This window comes from Crocuta crocuta, unplaced genomic scaffold (assembly GCF_008692635.1).
Source record: "Crocuta crocuta isolate KB4526 unplaced genomic scaffold, BGI_CrCroc_1.0 scaffold305, whole genome shotgun sequence".
Classification (NCBI taxonomy): Eukaryota; Metazoa; Chordata; class Mammalia; order Carnivora; family Hyaenidae; genus Crocuta; species Crocuta crocuta.
Window position 1 is genome coordinate 102,335 of NW_027529463.1, and position 14,775 is coordinate 117,109.

Below are 14,775 nucleotides of genomic sequence, written 5' to 3' on the forward strand. Positions count from 1 at the left end.
ATTTTCTTCCACCCTATTTATATATTTTGCTATATTTTACTCTGCACCATTAATGTTCTCTAAATTCTAGGTATATTGTCTTTATCTTGCTTTCACCCTGTTATTTTTATTATTTCAGTTCTCAAATTAGTTGTGTAATGTGTTGACAGTTTAATTATTATTATTGTGCCTTAAAGGTTGTCTTAAACTCCAAAGATCAGGATATTCTTTTTTTAAAAAAATAATTCTGAACTTCTTGTTATCTTGTTTGCTCTGTCAGTGTGCATAGATGCAGAACCATGCTAACTAGAATAGGGTTGAAGTCAGCCATGTCTGCAGAATAATTTCAGCTTTTGTGATATTTTAAATTTTATTTATTATTTTTATGCTGTAATGACATCTGATGTTTTCTTTAAGGAACAGAAAAAAACATATCTTTTTATCTTAGGCAGTAACTGCCTTCCAGACCTATTTTTTGATCAAATTTGTAGCATAGGTGTCAAACTAAATTGTTTTTTACTTCAACACTCCAGTGTTTTGTCTATTAGAGGTAACCTCCATGCACTAGAAGTTATTTACTTCAGTAAATTCCTCTCTTTCTGACAAGCATCTATCTCTTTACCACTTAGTGCCCACTGGTGAAATTTACTTGGTTTTGGATGAAGAGCTGGGAAAACCAATTATCTCCGCCTTGCACATTTCTCCGATCAGGGATCAGTCATGTGCTTTAATCTCGGTGTCACATAATGCCCATGCTGCTTTTCGCTTTGAGCTGAATTGCTGCAACTGTCTATCTTACTTGGACTACTCTTGAAAATGTATCCACGTCTGTCTGTTTTTATTGCCTAATTCATGGGCAAACTGCATATTGGTGACAGAGTGGTATGATGAAGGGAACATTGAAAATTTCATGTCAGAAAAAAAAATTGGTGTCAGAAAGTCTTGCTTTGGTGCTGATGCTACCAGTTGTTAGATTCCCATTTGATGTCGGGCATGTTGCTGATCCTCTCTGAGCTTTGTCAGCTTCATGAAAAAATGTAGTTTATTAAAATAATGATTTTAAGGGTGTTTATATCATAAATTTTATATGTTATTATGTAACATATAGTTACACATAATTATATATAAAATAAAATTTTTAATGTTTTTTCATTTTTGAGAGAGAGAGAGAGAGAGCATGAGTGAGGAAGGGGCAGAGAGAAAGGGAGACACATAATGTAAAGCAAGCTCCAGGCTCTGAAGTCAAACACTCAACTGACTGAGCCCCTAAAAATAATTTTAATTATGTATCATGAATTAAGGATTACATATTACACATTACATATTATGTGTTGTATATATTTTATGTGTGATATGTATTTTATTATATAGATTTTGTTTCTCCTTTTAGTTTCATTTCAAAATTGATGTACTTAATCCCACATGAGTCCTGGTATTCACCCCTTTGTGTTTTTTGTTTGTTTGTTTGTTTTATAGTCTCTGAAATCCTTCCTCTTTTGCTATTAAAGCATGGACAGGGGGCCTCAACAATCCATTGTTTGATTTATCACTGACCCTGACCTACCAGTTGGTCTTAGAGAAAATATCCATATGGTGTGTTGTAATCCCCCAAACTAGTAGTTTCCTCAGACCTAGGAGATTTTTACTTTAGATTCAAAATACCCCAAGAAGAGTCTCTGAACACTGTGTTTAATATTTCCGGTGATATAGGTCTGAATGTCATATCGGTGCAGAGACTGAAATACCTTGGTATCCCAGAAAGGCAAAATTAATTATGTCTGGCTCATCAGCAAAGGCCCCATATTATACCTGGCTCTAGTAGGTACGTAGGAATATGGTAGTCAGACCTGGGGTAAAAGTAGATTCTAAGAAAGAACAGTATAAGTGATTATACAGAGATGAAAGTTTCTGTGGAGTCTTCTAGGTGAAAAATGGTGAGAAGTCCTTTGCAGTAAGAGCATAGAATTCTTTCTGTGTTGAGGAAAAAAATAAATTATCTGGGGAGGGATCTGGTTCTTTTGATTTTGAAAGTTCAGTGTTATGATGATATTTTAAGTTTTTATATTATTTATTTATTTTTACATTTATTTATTTTTGAGAGACAGAATGAGACAGAGTGCAAGTGGGGGAAGGGCAGAGAGAGGAGACACAGAATCTGAAGCAGGCTCCAGGTTCTGAGCAAGCAGAGCCTGATGTGGGGCTTGAACCCATGAACCATAAGATCATGACCTGAGCCGAAGTCGGACACTTAACTGACTGAGCCACCCAGGCACCCCAAGTTTTATTTATTAACTTTGTCACCCAACAAAGATAACTTTTATATATGAATGTAAATATTAGCAAAGATTATGATGAAATATTCAAAATGGGAAAATAGTCATTATATATTTGAACATAAAATTTCTTGAAAATCTATGTCAAAAGACTTTTAAAGTTGATTAGTAGTAAGGAAAGTTTTAAACATATCACCAGCCTCATAAACTATCTTAAATTTAGCTCCTCTGTGTTTCCCACCATACTTAATATGAATATTTTTTGTCTATATGTAATGTGATGGCTTTGACCCCCCTTTCCCTCCCAACTAACACACTGTCTTTAATGTTAGAATAAAATCTGTACTCACTTGTACTCAACAATTAGACCACTGAATTTCATAGATTGAAAAGTTTGACATGAAGTGAGTGGCCTTTAAATTTTACCAGCATCATGTGAAGGGAAGTCTTCTTTATTCATTTCATGATTCAAAAAAAAAGAAAAGAAAGAAAACAATGTGAATTGCTTGTAGGAAGAAAGAACTGATTGAAGAACAGAGACTTCAGTTGAGAGGTAAAGTTTGATGTTCACTGAAATAATTCAAGTAAAGGCTTTTGAAGGACTGAACTAAGGTAATGAGGACTGAAGAGGCAAATTTGATATAGAATGTATAAGATTTGAGAACAGATTGTTAGGGGTTGAAGAGCTAGAGAAGTTGAGGGAAGCTCTAAATTTTCTAGCTTGGGTGACTGGTTAATGGTCATGCTATTAACTAGGGTCAGAAAAAAAAAGAATAATCTGAAGCCATCTGTTGAATAATGAAGTGGGTAAAGGTGAATTAAGGGGTTGAGCAAAGTGACAAAGATTTTGGAATAGCCTCTCTGATAAAAAAATGATAGCAAAAATATGAATAAAAATGATATTTGGCTTCAATGAGGTCACAGCTAAGGTTGGGATACAGGTGCTGATATTGACATTTGAGTTTTCAATGGCTCCTCTTTGGCTACAAGAGCAGTTTTTAATCTTTTCCCACGTAGAACCCAAAAGGGGTAATATCCACATCCTAGACATAATCCAGTGGGATTTGGCATAGACAAAACTGGCTTTATAAATGTAGAAGTCCCCATTAGCTAGCTATAATTCCACCACTTTGTCTCTAAGTATTTAAGTAAATTAGTGTGATGTTATAACAGTGATAACTTTATATGAGTTCTATCTTATTTTTTAGTAATTTTATTGCAGTTTTGATAGTTATAACCACTGCTTCACTAAATTACTTGTAATATGTCTCTCAACTAATCTTAACACTAAAATTTAGAACTAGTCTATATAAGCTAATTGTCAAATTTGTTGGTCCAGCAAATGTGGCTGTCCACAGTCAGATCCTATCTCAGATTTTATTTTCTAATATAGTTGTAAGGGTACTTCACACTCATATGGATTTCTAGAACCCTTTCATTAGAACTAAAATCTGTTTCTTGTCCCCTGGAATCTGGGCATATTTATGATTTACCTGCAACCAAAGTGATGCAGTAGAAACAAGTAGACTTCTGAGGCTACTTCAAAAGAAGACAATGCAGCTTCCACATTGTTCATCCGAATATTAGTTTTGGAACTCCAAACTGCCATATAAATAATCCCAACTGCCCTGACGTTGTCATGCTGTAAAGAAGCCCAAACTAGTTCATAAGTAGAGAGCACGGAGGAGCCCTAAGCCCACATAAAGAGAAAGATGTTTGTCTGGTCTCTAGCTACAACAGCTGCCGGTATTCCAACTCTGGAGGGTCTTATTGTCATCACAGGAGAGAACTCTAGTCATGACTGTCCAGCTGATCCTTTTCCAAATTCCAGACCCACAGAATCCATGGCAGAAAATAAATTTATTTTTACTGTTTTAAAATTTTGAAGCATTTGTTATTGCAACAATAGTAACTGGCACAAAATTTTGGATCTGGAAGTGCGGTTCTATCAAAACAAAACACCAAAACTGCGTCATCAGATTTGGGACAAGTTATCAGTAGATGTCAGGAGGGGCTTGAGGAGACTGTGGAGAAAGTCTGAAGGGTCTTGAGCAGGGTGTTAGTGAAGCCAAAGGAACTCAGGAAGGCTGTCAAAGGAGGGTCAAAGGAGTGAGGAAGTTGTCATTGGATGCTGGGGAAAAGGAGACCCTACTTATATAATGAGACAAAGTTAACAAAACTGTTGCCTGCGCTAGCATGCAAAAGAGAAAATATACCAAGTGAACTTTATGATATAGCTCAGGATATTTCCAGGCATGGTCCTGAAGGTGTCACCTAACTTCTTCTAGCTACTAATAATGAAATGAGAGAGGAGAGAAATGTATTAAAGAATACATTATTCACTTTTAAAATGGAACTTAGACGACAATGTGAAAGTGTCTAGAAGCATTTTTTTCAGACAGCAAAGGCTTTTCCAGGTAAGAAAGGATCCCAACAGAAAGATAAAATCTAGGATAGATATAAAACCCTTTGTTAAAGACCTTAGAATGATTTAAGATAGAGCAACATTAAAAACTTACAGGTGGACACGATGACCTCTACATATCTTAAAGGTATGCATTCATAGTTCCTTTTAATTAAACAGTAGGGCTTCCAAGACTCTTCAGGGTATTGTCCCATAGTTACAGGAAGGCCACAGTAGAGCAGGGATTGTCTTGAAGAGATTATTGATACAACTTGGCCACTAGAAGGTCTTTATACAGATTGAGCTCTTAATCTCTTTTAACTATCTCTGCTACTCTAAGAGTGTCCTTGCTTTGACAACATGGTGTCTCAGTCTCATTTTGAATTGTGCTGCCTATGTGGATTGAATCAGTTCTAAAAGACTTGGCTCCTTTCAGTGGAGAGTAGACAAAGGATTGAGTCTGGATGTTGCTGATGGAATACTTATACATTCCTTTACCTGAACATTTGAGATAGGATAGGATGACACACAAGCTACAGGTTTCCTTTTTGTCTTGTCAGAAAATAACCTTTTCTTTTAAAAAAATGACAAGTTTTCACTGGTATTTCTAACTCAACTCTTTCATTCTTATACTGCTAAAATGGCGTTCATTCTTTTCAATGGTACATTGCATTGTCATACCGATTATATATACCAATATCCTTTATTCATTTGTCTATCAACAGATGCTTAGGTTGTTTTCATATCTTGGCTGTTATAAATAACGCTGCGATAAACATAGGGATGCATATATCTTCTTGTGTTAATGTTTTTGTTTTCCTTGGGTAAATACCGAGTAGTGGAATTCCTGGACTGTATGATATTTCTATTTTTAGCTTTTTTGACAAAACTTTATACTGGTTTCCACAGTGGTTGCACCAATTTACATTCCCACCAACAGTGCTTGGGAGTTTCTTTTTCTCCACATCCTCACCAACACTTGCTATTTCTTGTCTTTTTGATAATAGCCATTCTGACAGGTGTGAGGTGATATCTCATTGTGGTTTTGATTTACATTTCCCTGATAATTAGTGATGTTGAGCATGTTTTCATGTGTCTTTTGGCTGTCTGTATGTCTTTGGGAAAGTATCTATTCATGTCCTCTGCCCATTGTTAATCAGGTTGTTTGTTCTGATGTTGAGTTGTATAGGGTTTTTTTTTTATGTATTTTGAATATTAACCCCTTATTGGATATGTCATTTGCAAATATCTTCTCCCACTCAGTAGGTTGCCTTTTTACTTTGTTGATGGTTTCCTTTGCTGTGCAAAAGTTTTTTTCCTTTGTTACAGTCCAAATAGCTTATTTTTGCTTTTGTTTCCCTTGTCTGAGGAAACATATTCATAAATATATTGCTAAGGTGCATGTTCAAGAGATTACTGCCTGTGTTTTCTTTTAGGAGTTTTATGGTTTCAGGTCTCACATTTAGGTCTTGAATCCATTTTGAGTTTATTTTTGTGTGTGGTATAAGAAAGTGTTCCAATTTCATTCTTTTGCACGTAGCTGTCCAGTTTTCCCAACAACATTTGTTGAAGAAACTGTCTTTTTGCCATTGTTATTCTTGCCTTCTCTGTTGTAGATTAATTAACCATATAGGTGTGAGTTTATTTCTGGGCTCTCTATCCTGTTCCATTGATCTATATGTCTGTTTAAATGCCAGTACTATATTATGCTGACTCCCGTAGTTTTGTAGTATAACTTGAGAGCTGGTATTGTGATACCTCCAGTTTTGCTTTTCTTTCTCAAGATTGCTTTGGCTTTTTTGTAGGGTCTTTTGTAGTTCCATAAACATTTGAAGAGTATTTGTTTTAGTTCTGTGAATGATATTGGTATTTTGATATGGATTGCATCGAATCTGTACATTGCTTTGGGTTTTAATTTTGAGTTGTCCACACTGGACATGGAGCAACTCCTTAATTACAATTCAGGTTTTTCTTTTTTTTTTTATGTTTTTTTTTTTTTCCTAGGAGAGAGAGAGAGACAGCGTGAGCAGGGGAGGGTCAGAGAGGGAGGGAGTCACAGACTGAAACAGGCTCCAGGCTCTGAGCTGGCAGTCAGCACAGAGCCCGACGCGGGGCTCGAACCCACAAACCGCGAGATCATGACCTAAGTGAAAGTCGGATGCTTAACCGACTAAGCCACCCAGGCGCCCCACAATTCAGGTTTTTCTACTGCAGCACTGGTTCTTCCAACAGTGTCCATTCATGTGTCTCTGCTCCAGTAAGCAGTGACCCCTGTATTCACCTGTCTCTTTCTCCAAACCTCAGGGTGGTAACTTGCTTTGTGTCCTTTTCTCTCTTAGGGAGCCACGAAAAGTTTGTTGATTTTTCAGTCTTTTCAGGTTTGTATTTGTTAGGATGGAGTAATGACTTCCAAGCTCCTTACATGTAGAACCTGGAAAGTTGTGTGTGTGTGTGTGTGTGTGTGTGTGTGTGTGTTTAAATCATTCTTATCATTACATCAAAAGTTTAGGACTTATTGGATATTAAATTTGATTAAATGCAACACCAAATTTCATTTGCTGTCTTTAAATATTGAGTCCTTCATAAATGGCTATTGTCTCATTTTCCTAAATCTTCTTTCTTTCCTTATTGTACTGACTTTTTGAAAGTGTATATACTGGTCAAAAAACACATCTCTGACCTGAGGGAAAATGCCTCTTTTCTCTAGAGAGCAATGGACTATTTGTGTTGTAGGAAACCTGTTGGAGTGTGCTGTGGATTTGTAAGGAAAATTGAATAATTACCATTTGAAAAGAGTATCTGTAAAAATTTTAAACTAATCTAGACAGTTGGTGATGGGTAGTTTACCTCAGTGCTACTTAGAATAACATACAGCTTCCTGCAGTAAGGTCTTACTTAGTACCATTCATATTTTTTAGTAGTGTAACTTGGCTTTCATTTCTAAAGATACCACTGGATCTGCATTCATTCATGTAGAAATGTTTTAATGTTTACATGGGCAAACATTGATCAGGTTTTCCACTAACATCAATTATATGTAATCCAGGATACGTGTATATTAATTAAGATCTCCCTTAAGTAAGGCCCTTAAATAGGATCTCTCTTAAACATGGATACTACTATAAAAATAAATGCAGAGAGAGACCATTCTTAGGAAGATGATTTCCTACCTTACAGTCTTTGAGAAAAAAAAAAAGGAAACTAGACTCTAAAGACCCTCTATCCATTATAAATATAGGGACAGAATTCCTACTTTGTTTCAGTTTGTAATTTTAGTATTTTGTGTATAGGGAGTGTGAAGAGTTACGTGAGGGAATGAAAGTTGTCAAGTTATGAATCCCCTTATTTCAGGGAGAATTACTTCAAGTAGAGTGAAATCCCTGAAGACAGAGTGTTTTGAAAAACAACTGTGTGTTTGTGTGTGTGTGTGGGGGGGGGTCTGGGTGGGAGGCACATAGTAGGCGCTTGTAGTTTTTTCCAGTATATTATAATTTGTCAAACTGTCAACTTATTCTAAACTATTTTGTATTTCCCAGAAGGAACAGATGGATGATATGTGTTGTTTACAGTCTAGGCTTTATAAAATACAAGACTGTTGATGAAGTACTCTTTAGACATTTAAATCTTTAGAGCCAGCAGAGGAAAGATAACATAGCCACTGACAAGAGTAGTTCTCTAGATGAGCAAGAATACTGTGGCTGCATGTATGGCTTCTTTCTGTGCCTTTCCTGTGTGAACTTCTTGATAAATCACAAGCAATTCTTGGCCTCTCTATGTCGGTGAAGAAGGGATGGGGAAAAAAAGATGCCCACTGATTCTGTTAAAAGACGAGTCAATGATAAGTGTTTTAAAAATTCAGAGGCAACACTTGTATCAATTTAATTTCACTCAGTTTGACTATGTTTTCTCTTTCTCCTCTTAAAAAAAAGGTTTTCTGTTGTCATTTTCCTGATGTTTGAAGGTGAGGTTTGCTGACCCTGGAGGAATGCTCTCTCATCAACATTAGTTAGACACAGCTCTCATTGTTCTGTCATGGCACCCTGGAGTTTCTCTGACACTCCACATCCATCTGTACTTGTTTCCCTTTTGGGTCTCTGGCTGTGTGGAGTGGGTGGCACCTGTCAGAGATCTGGCTGGGCTGCCTAGGTGCTGTCACATATCCTGGCTGCCCTGTCTAGGGAGGAACTGAATACATTGGAACTTTCATGTGTTGTCAGATTGGTTGACAAACATGAATCATCAAAGTAGATTTAGTGCACCAGCAACTAAAATAAACAAAAAATAACTCTAATCCTTTCAGCTAAGAAGAATTTACATGAATTGATTAATTAGTAATTGGAATAGAATTTCTTGAACACCTGATATACTCCACATATAATTCCAGGCCCATGAAACATAGGAAAAAAATAAGTTACAGAACTTCTACTCAAGAAACCTATAAGCTTATAATGGAAGTAAAAATTATGTGATTTGACCATATTCTGAAGTATACATTGTCACACAAGGAGTGTATGGTATCTCAGAGAGAAAAATATCAGGAGGGTTAGGAAAGTCTTTATGACTTTATGATTTTCTTGAAGTTTTCTCTCTTTTAGATTGTTTAATTAGAGTAACAGGAGTGCTAACTCAAATTGGCTTAGAGAAGAAGATAATTTTTTGGTTCATGTAACTGAAAAGTCTAGGGATGGATGAGATGGCTTACAGGCCTGACTTCATCAGGGCTCCACACTTCTGTGATTCTTTCACATTCTTATGAAGAATAAATAAGATAATAGGGAAAATCACTGCTTACATAAAGCAAATAACTAATAAATGTTTAAAAAGCTAATATCAGTATTTTATAAGTAAAAGCATATTTAGTATAAAATTTTTAATATTCATGACCATCCAGCTTTCCTGTCCTAGTGATCAGTAATATATTTTTTAAATTGTTGGACCCATGTAGCACTGAAGAAGTTTTGAAACCATAGTTTTATATTTAAAAAAATCAAGAACCTTTATTGAGTCAACTTCTATTAATAATATCCACATTAAAAACGTATGCACATATTTGCTTTTTAGAGGATGGTTATATAAATATTCTTTTTAAAAATTATTTTAGAGAAAGAGAACATGAAAGGGAGAGAGGGGTAAAGGGCAGGGGGAGAGAGAGAGAGAGAGAGAGAGAGAGAGAGAGAGAGAGAGAATAGTATCTATGCTGAGCAGAGCCCAATGTGGGGCTAATTCCCACAACTCTGGGATCATGACCTGAGCTGATCAAGAGTTGGATTCTCAAATGACCGAGCACCCAGGTGCCCCTGAGTATTCTTATTAATAATTTTGATAATAATTAAATATTTTTAATGAATCATCTTAATAAGGCAAATAAATACTCTGGTTGTAAGATTGGAAATGGAGTTTATAGGATTTTTTTTTTTAGTTTTATAAATGATTTATACCATCATAAAATAAACATATCATTTCTTTTTCTAAGTGATGATACTTCTTCTGCTTCTTAGTAGCACTTTGGAAGTTTTTTGTATTTAAGAGTAATTTGGAGAGGTAATAAGAAAGGGAAACTGGATCGTGAGATATTGTCTTCAAATAAACTCGAATGAAACTAAGTAATATGACAATGTCACCTAAAGCCCAATCTACCTATACAATTTCCATGAGCTCCAAACTTAAAATTATTAAGGATCAAATGTATGATCTACCATAGCTGTGTGTCTCTGGACCAACCATTTCTCTATCTCTGTTCCCAGTTTATAGTTTGTGCAATTCAAATTCGGCTGAATCACTAACTTAGTCTGATTCTGTGACCTACCATTCTCAATGTGCCATTCCCTATATATTTCCCCCAGAATGCAATGTCAGTAACAAGAGTCTCATAAATTGCTGGCAAAAGCTCCAGAATGCTACCTTAAGAAATGTTTCACCTTTGTCTCTTTCTGTTCACTTTAACCACCATCATGTTCAATAGTTTCATCTTTAGTTTCAAAAGAAATTGATTCTGAATCTTGGTTCTTCCTCTTTAGTTTGTCATATTTGGACTAAACCATCTAACTTTTGGCTAGATGGTTGCTGGTGATTCTCATAATTACTCCTCGGACTGTGACTGTGTTGTCAGCTGGAGGTGCTGGTTCTAGTGTTGACCTAGTAGGGTGTCCAGGATCACACCAGAATCGAGGATGAGAGGTTCATTAGGCTGTAGCATCATTAAGGCTTTGTCTGTTCATTTGATAAATAATATTAATACTAATTATTATTGTAATAACAACACTTTTTCTATTTCTAGGCTGTTTTATAATATACAAAACACTTCCACAAACTTTCTTACAAAAACAGATTATTTTCAAAATACATAAATATTTTCATTGTCTTTCAGAATTTGAGAGGTAGATATCCTGCTTAAGATCACATAAGTTAATAAATGGTGAATTTAGGAATCCAATCTGGTTTTAAAGATAGATAGTGTTTCTAATTTATAACCACGAAAGCAGTTATGCACATGTGCAAACATCTGATTACGTTACTTCCCCCAAGACTTGCTTTTTGTGTGTGTGTATGTGTGCATGTGTGTGTGATATATGCTATGTTGAATTTAGAAAGGGAAAGTAGTAATGAGATTCATCCAAGTCACATGTTAGGGTTAAGAGAATTACATAGGTTTTGTTGTATAAATTAAAATGCCAATATAAATAATTTTATAGTTCAGCATATAAAGCAAATGCTTAAAACAAACTAAAGAGAAGAGAGAGAGAGAGTGCAAGAGAGAGATCAATGCTTATTTGCAACTCGTATTCAGTATGTTTTACTTTCAGAAATGAAGCACCCAGAAGAACGTGTTCAAGAACAAACAAAGCAGTAAATTTGCCCACCCACCAATTATAAATATTACTTAGCGGGAACCCAGTATCACAGGAGAAAGACAGGGAAGAGCTCCAAGTCTAGGGGAAGAACATACTATCTTTTTTATTTGTATAGCTCCCTACAATTTACAAGACATTTTTATATTTTATTAAACATATTTCTAATTGTGATCTGTGTAGTATAATTTGTAATCTCCATTTTACAGAAGTGGCAGTTGAACACTAGATAAACTTAGTGATTTGACCAAGGTCAGAGTTAATGGGAAAGATTGATGCAGAGGAAAAGGTCATATTATTCATTAAATCATGTAAATCCTAAATCACATCCTTAGTCCTTGACCTATGAAATTTTCCGAGTTCAGATTTCTTCTTCTTTCTTTGAGGTTTAAGTGGCCTCTGCGTAGAAGCATTTTAGGAGTTAGGAAGATATCTATTTCCACAAACAGTTGGATACATGTGAAATTCTAGTCTGAAGATGATCAACTGTTATATGCCACAGTATTTTTTAAAATTCAAATTCAAGTTAGTCAACATACAGTGTAGTCTTGGCTTCAGTCTTCTTTTATATATGACACCCAGACACCCACTGCTCATCCCAAAAATCCCTCCTTGATGCTTATCACCCATTTAACTCATCCCTCCTCCCCTTCCTTCCCTCCAGCAACTCTCAGTTTGTTCTCTGTATTTAAGAGTCTCTTATGGTTTCTCTCCCCTCTGATTTTGTCTTATTTTTCCTTCCCTTCCTTTTTGTTCATCTGTTGGGTTTTTCAAGTTCCAAATGTGAGTGAAATCATATGATACCTGTCTTTCTATGATTGACTTATTTTGCTTAGCCACAGTATTTGACAAACATCTAATGGGAAGCTGATATTATAAATTAAATTTTTCACTTGTACCCAGGAAAACAAAATTAAATTAATGTAGGATAGGTGAGAATTAGGAGAATATAGGATGTATGTAGTGAACAATGTAGTTTAGAGTAATATTATGAACTTTTCCCCATGAATTTCCAAAACACTTTAACTCTTCTCATATGGTCCACACATTAGTTCAGACTCCTTCAGTCACAGTGAGTTTTGCATTAGATTGGGATTACAGTTTACCTTGTTGTTTTGACCCTCCCTGTGTCACACTGTCCACTTTTTCAAATGTTAGAAACCTATGGTGAACATAAAATATACCATTCTTCTTAATGTAATTTGAAATTGCATTAGGTCATTCAATACCAAAAACTCTTAAGCAGACTAAGGTCACTGTATAGGGGGTGAAGATTTTGAGACTTGCTCTTTTTGGTCACCAGCTCTGACTCCTGCCACTTGCAGAAGTGGTTGTAACATTAATAGTAAAGATAAAGCAGGAGGGGGGCACCTGGGTAGCTCAGTCAGTGAAGAGGCCATCTCTTGATCACAGCTCAGATCATGATCTCATGGTTCTTGGGTCTGTGCTGGTGGCACGGAGTCTGCTCGGAATTCTCTCTCTCTCCCTCTCTCTCTGCTTCGCCTTGCTCACTCTTTCTCAAATAGATATATAAACTTTTTTTTTTTTAAAGAGGGACAGTAGAATAGCTAGGACAATTATTACAATATTTAAGGGGGATTGTTTTATATTTTTTTGGTGGGGAGAGTAGGTGATCTTATCAACCTTGGGAAAATATATTCCTTTGAACGAGGTTTGGAAGACTTTTAGTGCATGTTCCCATGGTACCAGAATACCTCAAGGCATCAGCGATATTTCCTGATAGTTTGTAAGGCAGTGTGCAAGGGCCTTACTAACTGTACAAAAATCGTCTCTGCCACAGGAAACAGATGAAGGGATGGGGTGTTTAAGGAATGAAGAGAAAGGAACATAAGTGGTTCACATTTCAGAAACGGTGGAAGGCTATGATGGTAAAAAGGAGCAGGATGGTGTAAGGAGGTTGGTTGAAGGCATTGTGATAAGGAGTTCAAGCCATCAGGGAGACTGGATTATAGGGTAAAGGACTGAAGTAGAGGTTCGTGGAATGCCTCCCTTTAGCCTCAAAGCTCATTTCTCCTCCTGCATGAAATGAGAAAAGGGTATCATAACCAACATTGGTGAAGCAAGCTGCCTCTTCCTCCCCCACTAAAGTGCCACTTAACAGGGTGGCACAGAAACCTTATGTCTAGGCCTTGTGCATGGGACCATAAGTATGACCAAATAACTCAAATAACTTCAGTGCCAAAAAGGTGTTGCTTCCTATCATATACATCCACATAGTTCATTGCATTCTGCCTATTAGCATTTCTCCCTTGTTCAGAGCACTGATGTTGCATAAAACTAAGTCATTATGTAAAAGCTGCATGCTGCTGTGCTGATAATTAGAAGCTTCCAACTTTATGTGGCCCAATGGAACAAAGTGGGCCTGCTGGCATTTAGCAGAGTGATGTATTTGCTTCAAAAGAAAGGTACATTTAAGGTAAGTTTGGGGGCTTGTGCTTATATCTTTGGACATGTAGGGTCTTATATATTGTGTTAATTGTGTATAAGCTAGCCATTCCAATTTGGAAATTACATGGGCAACTCTAGGAACTAAATAGTATAAAATAGTGTAGCACCTGATTTTTAAAAAAATGAGCTTTCTATATGTAAAGCATTATACTCAGTCTATCAAGCATTTTATAAAAAGTTTAACATAGTTCTTGTCTTTAAAAGATTATATTTGTCATATTAGTTAATGAGGATAACAGCTTTGCACATGGCTATAAGGCAGACTATGGTAAGTATCAAAAAAGAGATATAAGCAAAATGTCATAGACATTCTTAGAAAAGCAATAAATCAGGAAAAGCTACATGGAGGAGGTGTTATTTAAGATGGGCATTGAGAAGCAGAGATCTGAGAATGAAACTTACCATTCCAGGATGGTAATAAAGAAAATAAAAACAAAACAAAACCCTGGGTGTAGAAAATTACAGAGTAACCTTGGAGTATGGGAAATAGTTTACTTGTTTTAGAATTGGGAATATCAATTTAGTATACACACACTCAAATAAACAAACAAACAAACAAATAAATAAATTTGAATTCTATCTAAAACCAATATAGACTATCTAGAGGTGACACCATATAGTCTCTTTCTCTGTTTCCTTTAACTCCTCATCTGAGCATAGGTACTATGTATAGGAGAGATTCATGACATAAGATTGGAATTTAGGTGGGAGACATATTGTGGAGTTTTTTTTTCTTTTCCCAATAAGCTATTATTAAGTAACCACTGAAAGTTCTTGATCTGGATTGCAATATACTCGTATA